Raw genomic sequence first — 17,125 nt, 5'->3', positions numbered from 1 at the left:
GTGAAGGCCTAGACTGTAAGGTCCCGACTCGAGACCACCCGGTCTCGAGTAACCTGAAACAGTTGGGCCGCACCCCCTTTAAGCCCACTCGGAAACCTTTAGGGTGCATCACCTATGATAGGGTATAAAACCCTTATGTCCAGCCAACATTTGAAAGGATTTGACAATCGTTCACCTCATTAATCCCTAAACATTCCCTCACACTCCTCTCTCTTCCCTCATCCTCTCTCTCTAGAAAACCCTTAAAACCTAACACCATAACCTCTCCTCTCCTTTCTCTCAGGCCAAACCGGCGGCAACAAGGATCTCGGTTCAAGCTTGTGATCACCACTCGGAGGCTTTACTATATCACCTTCTTACACACCTTTGTGTCATACAACAATCGGTTAGTTTGTTTCTTTCAAATAAGATGACAATGTATGTAAAAAGTGTTCACTTGTGTGAATGGTTAGATGTATGATAATGCATGATAAAAGATGAACCTCAGATGAATGATTTGAGTAATAAAGTGTAGGGGTTGTATGATCTATTGTGTTTGTTGTTTAGCAAAAAAAAAAAAAAAATAATGATGAGAATTGTTGATTGTTTACCCTCCTTTGTGTTATAATAATATGAATGATATTGAAAATTGTTAGGAGTGTAGTACTACGATGATTCTTATGATGAAATGGTGAACATAATGCTGAATGAGGAATCCTTGAGTTGATAAAACAGTGATAATGTTGTAGGTTAGGTTGAATCGGTGTTAAAGGTTGAAAACCCTAAGGAAGAACAGTTTGAATGTTGATATGAATGTTTGAAATTGCTATGATTTGATCTGTTGAATTAGTGAAGAAGAACTAGAAACATGTTAATGCAAAATGATTGGATAGTACAAGGAAACATGTTTGTGAAATATGATTGGATAGTACAATGGAAGGTTCTAGAAGGCTTCCACCTATGCTCTCATCCGTGGTTGCGAGTCGAGACCACATGGATTGCGACCCGAGACCAGAACACTTCACATAAGGGACTCGAGACCAGCCTGATCTCGACTCGAGACCTCGGGGTTTTGACTCAACAGTGCACTCCTTGAAATCTCATGTTTACAACTCGGAACTGCCTGGTTGCGACTCGATGATCTCATAGTCTCGAGTTGAGACCCCACAGTTTCGACTGAATGGTTTGTTTTGATTGTTGGGCTATTGCTAATTGGGCTGCGCTGTTAAACGAAATGTTTTGGGCCGCACAAACTGACCTTGTGGACCGTGTGCTGTTTAACTGGTAGAATAGGCCCGATACTATACATGCTTGTATGACGTGCATGCTGTGTGTTAATTGTTACTGCTTAATTTGCTGAGTGTTAGAATAAGCTCGGTATCGGGAATCATAGGGTAACCTACGTGCTACGTGTTAGATACGTGTAGATATACATGACCTATTTGTACCCGAGCCTGACCTATACTAGTAACCATATTAGGACGAGTTTGACCAGCACACTTGACCAAGTAAACCATCTGCCGAGCAACCCAAGGTGAGTTCACACACTAAAAGCATACGTCTCAGGGAGGGACACGAACAAACTGCCATCTTTGGGAAGAATACTTTCAAACCAATAATTCCGGGGGAAAATACGAATGGGTACTTTTAAGTTACTATCTCCGGGGGAGATACGTTTGGATATTATTTATAAATCACAATTACCAAAACTAAACGAATCTCTATCATGAAAAGTCCCTGCTTACAATACCGATTAATCGTCGGGGGCGAACAGGTTATTAGTTGATAGCGCTATTAGGTTTGACAACCTCACACCGTGACCGGGGGGATCGGGCGTGAACTAGTAGACCTTGCATCTAGGTCAATGATGATAGACATTGACTTGGGGCACAACAACTTTTCATCAACAGTTTCGGTATCGCCAGTTTAGTAAGCTTTCAGATGGGGTAGCTCCCCATAACGTGATTATATATGACTTATATAAACAACTTATCTTTTCAAAAGTTAAAACTGGACAACTCGTGAACTCGCCAACATTATGTTGATAACCTACTGCATGCTTTGCAGGTACAAAGTGACTCAGGGGCTTGCTGTAACACCTCGGAATTTTGTGTCCAATAAATAAATGACACGTGTCGCATACGACAAAAAAAATAATATAAACCCGGATTTAATTAAGATATGCGGTAGGATTTTCGGATATGTCGACATGTTAATTTTATACCTCTGAGCGACTCCGTTATTATAAATCCCGAGACCCCAAGCAAATTTATAAGCTCCTAATCTTAATCCGGTCATCATTAATAATAATCAAAAGTATCCAAGTTGTTAATTTGGGTCTTAAGAAAATAATGCTAGACAAATAATTAGCCAAGAGCCCACCCTTCTTACAAACCCATGTTGCATAATGGGGTAGACATCTGGTCAAGTATGGGTTAAAGGCAATCCATCAAAATTATTAATTTCAAGTTGACCGTTCAATGCATGAAAGGTTAATTTTTTTTTTTGCCACTGATGATCGCTTACGGACCGTAAGGGTCATGCCTTACGGACCGTAAGGGAGTGAAGGGGTAAAAGTGTTTCCGCCTAAGGCTTACGGACCGCAAGGCCCATGCCATACGGTCCGTAAGCGATGCCCAGCGACAGAAAGTTGGCTGTTGGCTGTTTTAAGCGGTAAAACATTAATGCCAAGATCTTCTAGAGATATGGGCGACCCCTAATCATATTTTAGCACGGAGGGAGAGTTGTTGATCATCAAGGGAGCCTTGTAGACCCTTGTGTGATGATCTTAGTGATCTTCATTGCCTATAAAAGGCCATAATGTTGCAACAATGTTCCTCACACCTTCTTGATCACATCTGGAGCTCAAGAACACTCTCAAGTCTTCTCTTATCTGCATTGGACCTCTGTAAGTCGTTCAATCTTTTGTGGGTTAGTTTTTGCTTAGTTATGTAGCTAAAAATCAAACCGTCGTAATTACGGTTTGACTTCGAGGTTAGTCTTCAATGGCTCAGTCATATCTCGAATTGAAAGTAGTTATAGGTTGGTATTTAGGCGGGTAATAAACCCTTAAAATGGTTCCCCCTGATCACCACTCTAACTAGTTCAAATGACGAGTCAAACATGCTTAGAAAAAGTCAACAGAAGTACTATTTTGCGATTTACGCATAATCTGTAATGTAGATGATATGTAACCTGTTTAAACACTCATAAAACATGATAATAAGTATATTAACAAGTCTAAGCTTGATTGATCCGGCCATTTACTATATTGACCCGGTTCGGAGCCTAAAGTCGCAAAACTTTGACTTTTGCTTTGACTTCAGTTCTGACCCGTCTTAGGGTAATGTAGATATGCCTTAGGACTCTCTTAGGACCAGGTTACATGATGATATAACCCTCTGTGACCAGTTCGTCGTTTGTCCAAGTCTTTTACACCTTTCCGTTAAAGTGCTTAAAAGTTGACCGTAACGCCCTTTTTAATTTATAACGAGAATTTCGGACACGTGAAAGGATCATGACCTTGGTTACTGATTTCTAAGCATGTCCCTGAAATTTCACGTCAATCCGAGGTTCAGAATATGAGTTATGCTAAATAGCGCAAATTGCGGAACTTTAGTAATTAAATAGCGCAATTAGCATAACGCCTATCTAAACCCGGATTTTGACACCAAACCTTCTACACACTGTTGTAAAATAATATTTTGGGATTTTTAAAGATTTTTAATTATTTTTAACCTGCTCATAACCTGCGGTTATGGCAACGGTTCGGTAAATACCGAATATACCCTTTTCGGCCATAACTTGAGTTCTACAAGGTCTTTTGACCCGATTCCAGTTGCTACTGATTTTAAATAATAAATAAAGTATTTTAGACTTTATAAACTTTTCGGGAAACTCAGATTCCCTGTAGAACTCTAAAACCTCTTTTATAATCTTTAAAAAGACCGAAATACCCCTACGGGACATAATATCAACTTAAACTCGTTACGGGCATTACGAAAGGTATCCTGCTGATACCACAACCTCTTTAAGGCATATTAACTTAGGAAATCAGTGTAGGACTCCTACGGTTACCCGTTGCGCCTTTAGCGCGCACGGTTCGGCTTATGTAACTAGTTTACATAAGTTAGCCGAAACGGGTCAAACCATATTGTTTGGACCCCAAAATCCAGAGTATGATTATTATACCCATATAAAACAAGTCTTCAAACTTGTTGGGTCAAAATCACACTCCATTCATGGTTTTCGCCTTTCACGCGATTAAACCGTAACTATACTTTGAAACTGACCGGTCTAAGCTACGGCAAATATAAAGACCCGTTAGGATTCTAATAGGTTATTTTAAAACCTTCGTTCCAGAATAGGAGACCAGTAAAAGCTATCTGTGATTTATTCAATTAAGTATTATACTTGCAAAGGTAAATACTTTTAACTTAATTTCCGTTATACGGGCTTGGGTTACGGTATCTAAAATACCGCTTGGTCGGGCAATTGACCCCAACTCATTTGTAGTTGGGTATTATCAATGTGACCCGTTTAAAAACTTGTTTTGTTGGCTTAACGCCTTTGGGGGCTTAATGACCATGTCCCGGATATCCTTGGCAGCATTTACGAATGGCCACGACCTTGACATCCCGGTGTAGGCGTACACCCGGCATTACGTCTATAATTATAAAAGTGTAGCCGTTGGTTACCCGCCATGGTTTTATACTATGTGGTCTGTCTATTAAACTTTAACCGACACGACTCGGGCGACCGAACGCATAGTAACATGTAATTCTTTACAAGATTTGATTATAAATTATCCCAAGTTATAAAGAGTTTATGCCTTGAGCATTTAAACCAATTTTATTAAACATTTTACAAAAGTGTCAGTTGAATGTATTTACCAGTGTAAACTGACGTATTTTCCCCAAAAAGACTAAATGCAGGTACTAGGCGTAATTGGCTGGGATTTCTCCTTAGCATCATTAGAAGTCTCGCAAGCTTAAGATGTCAGAAGTCTGTTGAACAATACTTTTGTTATTTTTATTTGATCCCCCTGTGGATTATTATTTCAACAATGGTGATACATTGATATTACACTAAATGTTGAAATATATTATCTTATTGCTTCCACTGTGCATTCTTATATTGTGTGGTTTGACTATAATGTTGCCAACTACGTCACGGTAATCCCCCACCGGGCCCACCGGTGAGACACGTGGAAATCGGGGTGTGACAGGTTGGTATCAGAGCCAACACTGAGTGAATTAAACACTAGCCTTTGTGTTTAATCTCAGTTACACAATTGCACATACTTGAGTCTAGACAGGAACATAGGACAAATTCGAATTGTTATTCCAGTTTGCCTTTTTATTGTTTATTGTTATTTAAAGTTTTGAAAGCAGGAAGTATGCCACCTGCAATCAGACGAGGAAGAGGAGGAAGAGGTAGAGGAACGATCATTACTCACAATGATCACGAAGCTGAACCTTCGAACACGCGAGCTCCTTCTAGTACAAGGAGTGAAGAACCACAGAGACGAAGAAACCTTTTTGAACCTGCGAGATATTCTACCTCGCATAGCTCAACACCCTCATACCGTCATTCGTTTGGACCAGATTCGGAAAATAATCCCAATAACCCTCAACCATCCTTTTTACCTCTACAGCGATCTGCTTCGCACCGATCTTATGGCGATCCTTCACCTTTCTTCATAGGACAGTTTAACCCGGCGGATTATGTCCAAGAGCCAATAGGGTATAACCCTCTAGGGCCAGAGGATCACTTTTCTGAAGATAATGCAGTGGATATGGACGAGGATACGGACCCCGTCGAGCCTGCAAGGGGTACTCCCAATCATCCAATCGAGATCTCGGAGGGCCATCCTTCCATGGAACGCCCTATCAAGGTCCCGATAGCTACCAGGCGAGGTTTGACCAATGTAATTGGTACTTTACACCTTCACATCATTACTCGCCTCATGATCAACATCAATAACAGGATCCTTCTGAGGATTCGCGATTCGTGGCTGTTACACCACCACCACCGCCACCGGTTCAACCAGTAATTCCAGATCCGCCAAGGCGTAGAAGATCAGGAGCACGGATGTCTACCCGAGGAGGGGAATTTCATTTCAGCACCCCTCGCCACTCGAGTGCTAGTCACTTTCCGTCAGTACCTGAAGAAGAACCACAATTAGGGGAACCTTCTGGTCACCTTGCAGAGGTGAATTCTGCACCAGTTGCACCACCTCCGCCACCATTTGGATATGACAATCCGATACCAGCGTACGGCGCTTCCACGGCGTACAATCCGTTTGAGCAACCGACTCATACGCATTACAACTATAACTATGATGCCGATCCGTATGTGATAGCGGCTAATTATAATGCCCTCCATGGAACCTCTTGGAGAGCCGATTACTCAGCTCATGGGTATCCAATACCCTCTAGACCTCCGGTTCCGCAACCGTCGCAACAACCACGTTTTTCTCCACCAGAGCAAGAAGAAATACTCCACCGTTTAAACCGTGTGGAACGAGACTTCGAACAAGAACGCAAGAGTAATCGCAGATTTCTCAAGGGCTTAGCAAACCTACTGAAGGGAAGGAAGAAACGAGACCATTAGTCTCCTTATGTAATGTTGTATTTGCAATTTAGTCCCTGCGTGGACATTTATCGTATTTCAGTCCTTAGATGGACTTATCTTTTAGTCCCTGCGCGGGCATCTATCGTGTGTTGGTCCCTGCGTGGACTTGTTTTTTTTCTATAAACCTCTGCGTAGGTAGTTATTTAAATTATAAAGTCCCGTTTAGGGCAGCGTGTAATCGTATTTGAAGTTTATGGAATGTTATGTTATGAATTTCATTTTTGTTATTACTGTATATGAAATAAATCAAAAATCATTCCTTCTAAATTTAAATCTGCCTAACTAAAGAATCTTAAGAGTGAAACCTAGTCAGGTGTCTTTTGACCCGGCCAAGTTGGTAAGACCTGATTAAAAGGTTCAGAATTCCAGTTAACCTCTGTAATCATGTTAACATTCATGGCAGATGTGATTCGTTAAAATCGCACGCGTCATTCTTATATAAGAATCCTTCTAAGGATTTCAAAGCCCAAATTAATGATTTGATAAATCATGAGTTAAATCATCAATAAATATGATCATTTATTTAACATCCATTAGTGATGTAGTGCCTACGGGCCGAATTATTAAGCATCCATTAGTGATGTAGTGCCTATGGGCCATAATGATTGTCATATAAGACAAAAGACAGTGGTGGTCTATGACACCCTGTCAGAAAGGGTAAAAGGACTACGGTTCAAACCTTCATACCTTGGTTCTCTGTAATCTCGGCTAATATTGTAATAACGTCCTTGTGACTAGGCTTTTATGCCACTAGCAATATTATTTGTAATTAGGATAAGTATGTTCAAATCCTAAATAAAAGTGAGTAACAAATTAACTAGATATGGTCTCTGTTACCATGGTTAATGAATTGCCATAAAAGACAATCCCATAATAAACTCCTAAATAAAATTTTTCGTTATCTTCTGTAACAGATTCAAGTTACCATGGCTGATCCTAGTGGGGAAAATAGCCACTCGAAGGAAGATGAATACGATAACGCCCAAGTTCATCTGACGGGCGCAGAGTTGGAAGCTCTTGTCGATAACGCTGTCAAGGCAGCTCTGGATCGACAATATGAGGAATATACTGAATCTCGGAGCAGAACCATATCCAAACCACACTCCAAGCCGAAAACCCACACAAAATCCCACAGCAAACCACTGTCCAAGCCTAAAATGGACGATGATAATCACTCGTCCAATGAAAACAGTGTCCGTAAAGAAAGGGTGTCTACTGATGCGTCTCGCGCCAGAGGCTGCACCTACAAGTATATTGTATCTTGTAAACCCCGAGACTCTGGGGAGAAAGGAGCGGTCGATTGTATGACGTGGCTTGACGAGATGGACACCGTGGTGGACATCAGCGGCTGTGCAGAAAGGGATGTGGTAAAGTATGTTTCACAATCTTTTAAGGGCGAGGCCCTGGCTTGGTGGAGGGCGTTGGTTCAGGCCTCAGGAAAGGCTGTTCTATACAGCATGACATGGGAGGAATTCGTTTCTCTCATCAAGGAGAATTACTGCCCTCAACATGAGGTGGAAAAGATAGAATACGATTTTCTATCATTGGTGATGACAAACCTTGACTGCCAAGCTTACCTAACAAGCTTCAACACGATGTCCCGGTTGGTTCCATATCTGGTAACCCCGGAGCCAAAGAGAATCGCTCGTTTCATCGGTGGGTTAGCCCCCGAAATAAAGGCAAGCGTGAAGGCCTCTTGGCCAGCGACCTTTCGATCTGTAGCAGACATATCTTTGTCCCTTACTCTGGATGCGGTCCGACAGAGATCGCTAAGGAACAAAGAAGCTGAACAGAGGAAGCGTGAAGATGAAACTTCACGGAGGTCGAGCAAGAAACACCATGGAAACGGTGATAACAAGAAGGGGTCGGAGTCAAGGAAGGATGGGCAACAGACTGGTGAGAAGCCCAAGTGCAAGACTTGCAAGAGACATCACTTCGGAAAGTGTAGGCTCGAGTCAAACTCGCAGACTCAGTCGAGGTCGTATGCATGCGGATTGTGCAAGTCCAAGGACCACAAGACTGTGGACTGCAAGAAGATAAAAGATGCAACTTGCTATAACTGCAGCGAGAAAGGGCACATTAAAAGCAACTGCCCTAAATATGCCAAGAAGCCTGAAGAGGCTAAGAAGAACAATGCTAGAGTCTTCAGGATGGAGGCGAAAGAAGCAGTGTTGGATGACAACGTGATCACAGGTACTTTTCTCATAAATGATATCTTTGCAAGAGTACTTTTTGATTCAGGCGCTGATAAGTCTTTCGTAGATCATAAATTTTGCAAATTGCTGAATATGCCTGTCAAAACCTTAAATGTGAATTATGAGGTAGAGCTAGCAGATGGTACCATAGAAACCGTCTCCACTGTGTTAGATGGATGTGTGATATCCATTAAGAACCACTCTTTTCCTCTATCTCTACTTCCCTTTAAATTGGCCGGTTTTGACCTAGTATTGGGTATGGACTGGTTATCTCACAACCAGGCTCAAATCGTCTACAACAGAAAGCAAGTGGTGATAAAGACTCCGTCTGGTGAATCGCTTACCATTAGAGGAGATACCCAGTACGGATTGCCTGAGCAAGTGACTATGCTCAAGGCTTCAAAATGTCTAAAGAAGGGTTGTGTCATCTACATGGCCCAGGTGATTATCGAAGAGCCTAAACCAAAGATAGAAGACATTCCCGTCATTTCGGAGTATCCAGAAGTTTTCCCTGAAGATCTACCTGGGTTGCCACCAGCTAGACAAGTGGAATTCAGGATTGATATCATCCCTGGAGAAGCACCTATTGCTAGAGCACCTTACAGGCTAGCACCAACCGAAATGAAGGAGTTAAGGACCCAGCTAGATGAACTGCTGGCTAAAGGTTTCATCAAACCTAGTTCGTCTCCCTGGGGAGCACCTGTCCTGTTTGTTAAGAAGAAGGACGGATCGATGCGTCTGTGCATCGATTATCGCCAGCTTAATAAAGTCACGATAAAGAATAGATATCCCTTGCCGAGGATCGACGATTTGTTCGATCAGTTACAAGGGGCAAGTTATTTTTCGAAGATCGATTTGAGGTCAGGCTACCATCAACTGAAAGTCAGAGATGAAGACGTACATAAAACAGCATTTAGGACTCGCTACGGTCACTACGAGTTCCTAGTGATGCCTTTTGGGCTCACTAATGCACCGGCTGCGTTCATGGATCTCATGAATCGCGTCTGCAAGCCGTACTTGGACAAATTCGTCATCGTTTTCATCGACGACATTCTTATATACTCGAAGAACCGAGCTGACCATGAGAAACACCTTCGCTGTATTCTCAAACTACTACATCATGAGAAACTCTATGCCAAATTCTCTAAGTGCGAATTCTGGCTACGAGCAGTCCAATTTCTAGGACACGTTGTCAGCGAGCGTGGTATCCAGGTGTATCCCGCTAAAGTAGAGGTTGTCATGAATTGGCAAGAGCCAAAGACGCCTACTGAGATTCATAGTTTCCTGGGGTTAGCAGGATACTACAGGCGATTCATTGAAAACTTTTCAAGGATTGCTGCGCCCTTAACTTCCCTGACCAAGAAGAAGATAAAGTTTGTTTGGGGCCCTAAGCAGCAAGAGTCCTTTGATATTCTGAAGCAAAAGCTGAGCAACGCTCCTGTGCTGACACTACCGGAAGGTACCGAGGAGTTCGTAGTTTACTGCGACGCATCACACACTGGCATGGGGTGTGTGCTCATGCAAAAAGGCAAAGTTATTGCCTATGCTTCGAGACAGTTAAAGGTGCACGAAAAGAATTACACCACCCATGACTTGGAGTTGGGTGCCGTTGTGTTCGCACTAAAACTGTGGAGGCATTACCTGTATGGTATCAAGTTTGTGATCTATTCGGATCACAAGAGCCTTCAACATCTGTTTAATCAGAAGGAGCTAAACATGAGGCAACGCCGTTGGATGGAGACTTTAAATGATTATGATTGTGAAATCAGATATCATCCCGGCAAGGCGAATGTAGTCGCTGATGCCTTAAGTAGAAAGGAAAGGGTAAAACCCATCCGAATCAATGCCAAGAGCATTGAAGTGAAGAATAATTTAATTGAAAGGTTGTTAGCTGCACAGCGAGAAGCTGTGTTGGAAGCTAACTATCCTCAAGAGAAGCTAGGAGTAACTGAGGAGCAGTTGACTCTTAGCAAGGACAGAATTTTACGATTGAATGGACGAATATGGGTTCCGATTTATGGAGGACTACGAGATGTTATCCTCCAGGAAGCCCATAGTTCCAAATATTCTGTTCACCCGGGAGCTGATAAGATGTATCAGGATCTAAAGGCAAATTATTGGTTGATAGGCTTGAAAAAGTCTGTAGCCGCTTATGTAGCAAAATGCTTAACTTGTGCGCAAGTCAAGGCTGAGCATCAAAAGCCATCTGGCTTGCTACAACAGCTTGAACTTCCTGAATGGAAGTGGGAGTGTGTAACTATGGATTTTATTACCAAGTTACCCAAGACAAGGAAAGGAAATGACACAATATGGGTTATAGTCGACAGACTGACTAAGTCAGCTCATTTCTTACCCATCAAGGAGACTTATAGTTTCGACATGTTAGCCCAGTTATACGTTGATAAGATTGTAGCCTTACACGGCATACCTGTGTCTATTATCTCTGGTCGAGATACTAGATACACGTCTCATTTCTGGAAAAGTTTCCAGCAATCTTTGGGCACACGTTTGAATTTTAGTACGGCTTACCATCCTCAGACAGACGGTCAGAGTGAGCGTACTATTCAAACGTTGGAAGACATGCTGCGTGCATGCGCTATCGATTTGGGTGGTAGTTGGGATAAGAACCTACCACTAATCGAATTCTCCTACAACAATAGCTACCATTCCAGCATTAAGGCTGCGCCTTTCGAGGCATTATACGGTAGAAAGTGTAGATCGCCTGTTTGTTGGGCGGAAGTTGGAGATGTCCAATTATCAGGACCAGAGATAGTCTTCGAGACGACGGACAAGATTGTCCAGATTCGAGACCGTCTCAAAGCTGCCCGAGATAGGCAGAAAAGTTACGCGGATCCAAAGTGTAAAGATTTTCACTACGAAGTAGGTGAAAAAGTGTTACTTAAAGTATCACCCTGGAAGGGGGTGATGCGTTTCGGCAAGAAAGGAAAACTAAGCCCGAGATACATAGGACCTTTCGAGGTTATCGAACGTATCGGGTACGTTGCCTATAAGCTAAATTTGCCAGAAGAGCTCAATGGAATTCACAATGTGTTCCACATCTGCAATCTCAAGAAGTGCTTCGCTGATGAATCACTGGTAATACCACATACAGATGTGCATATAGATGAGAGCTTGAAATTCGTGGAAAAACCTTTGTCGATTGAAGATCGACAGGTAAAGAAGCTTCGAAGGAAGCATGTACCTATTGTTAAGGTCAAACGGGATGCCCGTAGAGGTCCCGAGTTCACGTGGGAGGTTGAATCCACGATGAAGGAAAAATACCCTTATTTATTTCAGTAAATCTCGGGTCGAGATTTATTTTAAGGGGGTGAGGATGTAACACCTCGGAATTTTGTGTCCAATAAATAAATGACACGTGTCGCATACGACAAAAAAAATAATATAAACCCGGATTTAATTAAGATATGCGGTAGGATTTTCGGATATGTCGACATGTTAATTTTATACCTCTGAGCGACTCCGTTATTATAAATCCCGAGACCCCAAGCAATTTTATAAGCACCTAATCCTAATCGGGTCATCATTAATAATAATCAAAAGTATCCAAGTTGTTAATTTGGGTCTTAAGAAAATAATGCAAGACAAATAATTAGCCAAGAGCCCACCCTTCTTACAAACCCATGTTGCATAATGGGGTAGACATCTGGTCAAGTATGGGTTAAAGGCAATCCATCAAAATTATTAATTTCAAGTTGACCGTTCAATGCATGAAAGGTTAATTTTTTTTGCCACTGATGATTGCTTACGGACCGTAAGGGTCATGCCTTACGGACCGTAAGGGAGTGAAGGGGTAAAAGTGTTTCCGCCTAAGGCTTACGGACCGCAAGGCCCATGCCATACGGTCCGTAATCGATGCCCAGCGACAGAAAGTTGGTTGTTGGCTGTTTTAAGCGGTAAAACATTAATGCCAAGATCTTCCAGAGATATGGGCGACCCCTAATCATATTTTAGCACTGAGGGACAGTTGTTGATCATTAAGGGAGCCTTGTAGACCCTTGTGTGATGATCTTAGTGATCCTCATTGCCTATAAAAGGCCATAATGTTGCAACAATGTTCCTCACACCTTCTTCATCACATCTGGAGCTCAAGAACACTCTCAAGTCTTCTCCTATCTGCATTGGACCTCTGTAACTCGTTCAATCTTTTGTGGGTTAGTTTTTGCTTAGTTATGTAGCTAAAAATCAAACCGTCATAATTACGGTTTAACTTCAAGGTTAGTCCTCAATGGCTCAGTCATATCTCGAATTGAAAGTAGTTATAGGTTGGTATTTAGGCGGGTAATAAAACCTTAAAAGGGTTCCCCCTGATCACCACTCTAACTAGTTCAAATGACGAGTCAAACATGCTTAGAAAAAGTCAACAGAAGTACTATTTTGCGATTTACGCATAATCTGTAATGTAGATGATATGTAACCTGTTTAAATACTCATAAAACATGATAATAAGTATATTAACAAGTCTAAGCTTGATTGATCCGGCCATTTACTATATTGACCCGGTTCGGAGCCGAAAGTCGCAAAACTTTGACTTTTGCTTTGACTTCAGTTCTGACCCGTTTTAGGGTAATGTAGATATGCCTTAGGACTCTCTTAGGACCAGGTTACATGATGATATAACCCTCTGTGACTAGTTCGTCGTTTGTCCAAGTCTTTTACCACCTTTCCGTTAAAGTGCTTAAAAGTTGACCGTAACGCCCTTTTTAATTTATAACGAGAATTTCGGACACGTGAAAGGATCATGACCTTGGTTACTGATTTCTAAGCATGTCCCTGAAATTTCACGTCAATCCGAGGTCCAGAATATGAGTTATGCTAAATACCGCAAATTGCGGAACTTTAGTAATTAAATAGCGCAATTAGCATAACGCCTATCTAAACCCTGATTTTGACACCAAACCTTTTACACACTGTTGTAAAATAATATTTTGGGATTTTTAAAGATTTTTAATTATTTTTAACCTGCTCATAACCTGCGGTTATGGCAACGGTTCGGTAAATACCGAATATACTCTTTTCGGCCATAACTTGAGTTCTACAAGGTCTTTTGACCCGATTCCAGTTGCTACTGATTTTAAATAATAAATAAAGTATTTTAGACTTTATAAACTGTTCGGGAAACTCAGATTCCCTGTAGAACTCTAAAACCTCTTTTATAATCTTTAAAAAGACCGAAATACCCCTACGGGACATAATATCAACTTAAACTCGTTACGGGCATTACGGAAGGTATCCTGCTGATACCACAACCTCTTTAAGGCATATTAACTTAGGAAATCAGTGTAGGACTCCTACGGTTACCCGTTGCGCCTTTAGCGCGCACGGTTCGGCTTATGTAACTAGTTTACATAAGTTAGCCGAAACGGGTCAAACCATATTGTTTGGACCCCAAAATCCAGAGTATGATTATTATACCCATATAAAACAAGTCTTCAAACTTGTTGGGTCAAAATCACACTCCATTCATGGTTTTCGCCTTTCACGCGATTAAACCGTAACTATACTTTGAAACTGACCGGTCTAAGCTACGGCAAATATAAAGACCCGTTAGGATTCTAATAGGTTATTTTAAAACCTTCGTTCCAGAATAGGAGACCAGTAAAAGCTATCTGTGATTTATTCAATTAAGTATTATACTTGCAAAGGTAAATACTTTTAACTTAATTTCCGTTATACGGGCTTGGGTTACGGTATCTAAAATACCGCTTGGTCGGGCAATTGACCCCAACTCATTTGTAGTTGGGTATTATCAATGTGACCCGTTTAAAAACTTGTTTTGTTGGCTTAACGCCTTTGGGGGCTTAATGACCATGTCCCGGATATCCTTGGCAGCATTTACGAATGGCCACGACCTTGACATCCCGGTGTAGGCGTACACCCGGCATTACGTCTATAATTATAAAAGTGTAGCCGTTGGTTACCCGCCATGGTTTTATACTATGTGGTTTGTCTATTAAACTTTAACCGACACGACTCGGGCGACCGAACGCATAGTAACATGTAATTCTTTACAAGATTTGATTATAAATTATCCCAAGTTATAAAGAGTTTATGCCTTGAGCATTTAAACCAATTTTATTAAACATTTTACAAAAGTGTCAGTTGAATGTATTTACCAGTGTAAACTGACGTATTTTCCCCAAAAAGACTAAATGCAGGTACTAGGCGTAATTGGCTGGGATTTCTCCTTAGCATCATTAGAAGTCTCGCAAGCTTAAGATGTCAGAAGTCTGTTGAACAATACTTTTGTTATTTTTATTTGATCCCCCTGTAGATTATTATTTCAACAATGGTGATACATTGATATTACACTAAATGTTGAAATATATTATCTTATTGCTTCAGCTGTGCATTCTTATATTGTGTGGTTTGACTATAATGTTGCCAACTACGTCACGGTAACCCCCCACCGGGCCCACAGGTGAGACATGTGGAAATCGGGGTGTGACACTTGCAACTTGGGGATGTGTAGTGGCCGTCTAAACCCGTGTGTTGTGTCACACCCTGACTTTTGCGGAAGCGTGGTTATTGGTGTGACTTCTTAATACCATAGCATTCAATCATAACATTGCTATATGATAAAACCAAAAGATATTCATCCATAAAAGTTAAGTTTGAAAATACCACACATACTTGTCTGAAAACATCGACACCAAATTAAGTTACAAACCATGACATGTCTAACTGAGTTCATAGAGACTCCACAAAATACTTTAAACACAACCTGAGTTTAGGAACATGTATCCCGTCCAGGAGAAGGATACATCCCCTAAACTCTACGACCACGGATGACATCTCTTATTTAAACGCAACTTGAAACACATGCACACACCTGCCAGATCCCTTAGTTCCCTGGAATACATGTAGTTTAAAAATATCAACAAAAGTTGAGCGAGTTCATGTGTATGTATATGAATAAACCTTTAAAGTATGTCTGAATGTATGTAAGTCCCTGGTATGTAGCAATAAGGAAAAACAGATCACCAATGGGTTACAAAGCCAATGGTATGTGTGAAATGGTGCAGGAAGACTCAAACCTAGCAGATTTGTTACCGGGCCTCCGGCTGGAATACATAGTCACCCTATGGGCCACCCTGGTCCCCATGGGTGTGGGCTCGCTACACCCAAATAGATCTATCACTCATGTCCCTCGGTTCTACAACGAGGATTAATGACCTTAAGTGTTATACCCACCTTTCACATGATCAAGCACTAAACCTTCCTTAAGCTATCCATACCATGTATAAAACGTTTGTAATAATTGTAACATGTATTTCACCCCCGAAGTATAAAACTAAAAACAGTTAAAATAAAAGGGGGACATGAACTCACATTAATGCGTCTCCAGAACCATAACCCCAAGTCTCTTCAGCAAACCCGACTACCTACAACGTGCTAGGGTCTATTAGACGAACGGGTCGTGCCTTGGCTTAGAGTTTAATGTTTTGAGTTGCGTTTCTTATGTTCCCAACATTATTCCAATTTATAATTGCTTGTTAAAATAATAATTATTTTAACTTTAAATTATATTTAATTTTGGAATAATTTGTTTAACAATATTTCGTAACAATACTTCTCGAGTATTTAACTTCGTATTTCCTTCCCAAGGATGGGGGTATTTTACACATGTACTTTTCGTATTCTCGAAATAATATATTTTCAAGTCTTACTTTATAAAATATATATATATATATATATATATATATATATATATATATAACTTATTCGTCAAAAATAGTGTATTCCAAGAAAATATATATTTTTCCCAAAAATCATATATCTTCTAAATATACTAGGAAAATATATTTTTATCTCCCAAAAATAATATATTTTCTTTTGTCGAAAATATGATATAACTTTGTAATATGTACAAAAATCATATTTTCACTTCTTTCGCTTCCAAAATAATATTTTCTAAAAATGTATTTGTAACGGTATTCTTCGGATTATTTCGTAAGTTACGTCTTTCCGTTCTATTCCACAATATTTAAGTGTGTAACTTGTATAATTATTCCTTGTGATCTTTGGTATTATTTTGGAATTGTAAATTCCATGGTATTTGTTAAGTTATATTATTTTACCCTAAAATAATATAACTATTCCCCAAAGCATACAAATATTCACACAAGTGTCTTTAGTATAAAATACATATTCTAAATATGTATTCATCCATTTTATTTACAAAAACCAACCTCCAATACTTGTATTTTTGTAACAAAACTTATGGCAAGGTTTGTATTGAAAAAAAAAAACATAGTTTAAAATACACTTGCAAATACTTGTTTAGAAAATATTTT

Source organism: Helianthus annuus, chromosome 11, assembly GCF_002127325.2.
Source record: "Helianthus annuus cultivar XRQ/B chromosome 11, HanXRQr2.0-SUNRISE, whole genome shotgun sequence".
Lineage (NCBI taxonomy): Eukaryota > Viridiplantae > Streptophyta > Magnoliopsida > Asterales > Asteraceae > Helianthus > Helianthus annuus.
This window is presented reverse-complemented; position numbering follows the sequence as displayed.